Genomic DNA, 3,845 nt, shown 5'->3' with positions numbered 1-3,845 from the left:
GGGAGAAAAGAAAACTATGGCACTGCCAGCAGCAGCAGCGGCGGGCGGAGGTGGGAGAGAAACAGAGCAGCCGCGACAGCAGCAGAAACAAAATGGATTTGGACAAATGATAACTGGAATCATTAGGATTGCCGTATTTTGGTACTTTGCATCCAAATTCTTTTCACCAAAAAAGTCTGCCGAACCCTCTGCCCTCATCAACAATCTATTTCAGAAAGGTGAACCCCTGGTATGTCGGTTTCATCAAAATTCACTAAATTAACTAACCCGAACTGATAGTTTACTGTTTCTTCTAATGATATCGTTGGTCTATTTTTAGGATGTGGTTTTATCTTTCTGAGCACGAAAAGTTCAATGACTTTGGAAACGAAGCTTCTCTGTGTGGCATGAAACTAATATTCCTTATGCCACTTGGGGCCCTGAAAGCACCCGTTCTCTTTCTATGAAGTACTATCCTTCTCAGGTAAGGTGTTTGAAAATGCATCCTTTTGCTCGCTTGCTTGCAATTTAGTCGTTGCTCTCTTAGAATTGGATAATAAGTAGTTGATGTTTTAATCTTGCAGGTCTTGAAAAACAATGGCAGTCTCTATGCTCACGTTTTCTTTGCACGCTCGGGTTACCCTCCGGATCCAAATGACCCTGAATACCAGCCTCAAGCTGCCTTTGGAAGGACTCACTGTGAGTTTCTCTGTCTTTCAAAAGATTTTTTTCCCAATTGCGGAGATTAATGGTGATCAAGTAACCTCGTTTTAATTCATTTCAGCTGTTGTGGCGTATTTACGCAAGTCAAGAGCAGATAAAAAGAAAAGTCTTCTTGGGAACACCAAAGATGGTGAAGGAGTTGAATCCGTGGCTATGGTTTGTTCTTTACTAGTAAAACTCATTTCATTGAAAGATGTTCTAACTTTTAAGAAGTTTGGGCTATTGTAGCAGACACCTAATCTTTTTAAAAGTGTGAACTTCTATTTTGTTTGATATTCCTCACAATAGCTTCTAACGCTTTTGTATTCTCATATGTGCTTTGAATTCCCTTAAATTTTGCAGCAATATAATGATCTTTGTGTTGAAGTATGTTGATTCAGGTGGCTGATGATGCTGAAACTGAATCTAAAGATGATGGCCCTGAAGAGTGGACGGCTTACTGGAAACCAAATATCACCATTAACTTGGTTGAAGATTTTACGCGGTATGTTTCTATAATGTTTTGTAAAAACGCAGTTTGATGATGTTTATTTTGATTGTTTGGCAGGATTTTATGCCAGTGTTTTTTGGAAAATAAATAAACTTATTGCCGTATTTCTTTTCCAGATACGGGCACAATGCTGTACCACCAAATATTGCTCCTTGTATCCTCACTTCCCTTACGATTTTGTCATTTCTTTTCCATGTCCTGATCTTTTAAGAAATTCTGTGCTTTTTAGTTTGTGTTAGAGCTGCAGTATGTTTGTTAGAGCTACATATGGACAACTTTGAGTTTCTTGACTTCAGATTTGCAGAGTTAAATATTGACCCTAGTACAGGAAACTACAACCCAACCATCTTCTTCAATGAATTTTGGTTACTTAGAGATAAGTTGATTGCAATTAACGAGTCAGTCTCAGAATTACCACTTAATTTGGAGGTCGGCCCCATAAGCATGATGAAGTGGCAACTTTTCCTGCAAATTGACCAATCATTCCAAATTCATCGTAGTTATGGAAGCATGCTTGAAGGTGAGGCTGATGAATTGAAGGTAATTCTTATCTGTTATTGTTGTGAAAGATTGAGATATATCAGAAATGATTACGATCTACAAAAATTAAAAATAAGTTCATATAATGACTTTTGATTTCGAAGTGGCATTTTAAGGATTTAGAAACTAAAAGGTAATCTCATTTTTCATACGAAAGCAAATAACCCTAAACCTTAAACACTACCTTCAAGTTGTGATTCGTTTTATCCCCTTTTGATTTCTTGAATAATAACTATTTGCTTGTGAATTTCTGTAGAGGGTCTTCTTGGAAGGAAATCCTTACTTGCTAGCAATCACAATGGTTGTTTCGTTGCTTCACTCTGTGTTTGACTTCTTGGCTTTCAAGAATGGTAAAAATAATTCTGTATTTTTGGGGGGGAAATTATCCATACATGGATGGTTTTTGATAATTTTTTTATACTCTAGAAACATAGGTTTAGGATGTTTGTTTTCTTCTCTGCAGATATCCAATTTTGGAACAAAAATAAGTCTATGGAAGGACTGTCTGCAAAGTCTGTTGTTGTGAGCTTTCTGTGTCAGCTCATTGTTTTCCTTTATCTACTTGATAATGAGACCTCATGGATGATACTGGCAAGTTCAGGAATCGGATGTTGCATCGAGTTTTGGAAAATAGGGAAAGCAATGCACATAGAGGTATGAGCTCAAATCTGCAATTGTTTTCCTCCCAAGAAGGGGGGGGGGAAATCGCTTTTAGATGCATTTATACTGAGAATATACCATTATTTTGAGGATTGCAAATATATTTGAGTATACCATTTATTTGAGACTCAATTTTTAGTACTTGATGGTGTCATCTAGGCCAAATTTGGTTATATTATTTGCCAGCTTCTAGTTAACTTATTGCAAGAGTATGAAAATCTGTAAAATTTCTTTTCATCTTCAGATTGATAGAAGTGGAAGGATACCCATGTTGAGGTTCCGAGATCGTGATTCGTATGCAAGCAATAAAACTAAGGAATATGATGATATTGCAATGAAATATCTATCCTATGTGCTCTTCTTCCTTGTTATATGCTTTTCTATCTACTCCCTCATGTATGAGCGTCATAAGAGCTGGTATTCTTGGATTCTCTCCTCTCTCACAAGCTGTGTATACATGTTTGGTAAGCCATATCTCCTTTCATGTTTCTTTCTTCGATGCTACCGTTGACCTTCAACTACAACTTATTAACACGGTGAAAGTCTGATGTTGCTCCCCTGTGCTCTTGGCAGGTTTTATCATGATGTGCCCTCAACTTTTCATAAACTATAAGCTCAAGTCTGTGGCTCATTTACCCTGGAGGCAAATGACCTACAAGTTCCTCAACACCATTATCGACGATCTCTTTGCATTTGTCATAAAAATGCCAACACTCCATCGGCTCAGTCTTCCGTGATGGTAAGCAGGAACTTGTAAACGTGTTGTTTTCCTTTGCATATAATTATGAGTCTGATTGTGTTCTGAATTTTTATTTTTAATCTACCTATACCAGAGGTGGATATATCCTGTGGATAAGAAACGCGTAAATGAATTTGGTTTTGGTGGTGAGGACGATAATGATCAGACGGCTGCCATTGCCAGTGAAGTTGACAAGAAAACAAACTGATGTTAGCCGATCTTTAGTGCAAAAAGAACAAAAGATGTAAAAGATTGTTATAACGTTATTGTAGTATGCCATGTGAATTTTAGAATTTTGGGTGGTCGAAAAATTTTGGTTAATAGCAGGTGCAGTAGCAGGACAATAACCTTTGGATTTTGTTGGATATGTAAAGCTTGAGTTACCCGACTAGAGATGGCCAGGTCGTTTGATTCAAGCCCAACGGTTTTGACTTGATTCAACTTTATAAATTTAGTATTTTTTTAAAAATAAAAATCGAGTTTGGGTAGGTTTCTTTAAGGATAAAGTCTGGTCGAATCAAATTTGAATTTAGGAGGAAGGAAAGTCGATTTGACCAAGAAATAATAGTATATTTGACTTTTTTATATTTAAGAATGAACTTAATATAAAAAAAAATCAAAAATATACTTCTCTTGTCATTTAGTTATTTAAAAAAATTTTGTCAAATGTTTTCGACATTATCATTTTAAGTGTTTAGTACACGAATATTAAAA

At 36.3% G+C, this 3,845-nt stretch overlaps 1 pseudogene; it reads left to right on the top strand.

Annotated features, from left to right (window-relative positions):
- The first annotated feature begins 320 nt into the window (after positions 1-320).
- Positions 321-3,131, top strand: LOC120122960 (annotated as a pseudogene).
- The last annotated feature ends 714 nt before the right edge of the window (positions 3,132-3,845 follow it).

The sequence above is a fragment of the Hibiscus syriacus genome, unplaced genomic scaffold, assembly GCF_006381635.1.
Source record: "Hibiscus syriacus cultivar Baekdansim isolate YM2019G1 unplaced genomic scaffold, ASM638163v2 tig00110388_pilon, whole genome shotgun sequence".
Lineage (NCBI taxonomy): Eukaryota > Viridiplantae > Streptophyta > Magnoliopsida > Malvales > Malvaceae > Hibiscus > Hibiscus syriacus.
The sequence above is the reverse complement of the archived record's forward strand: the minus strand, read 5'-3'. Positions and strand labels throughout refer to the sequence as shown.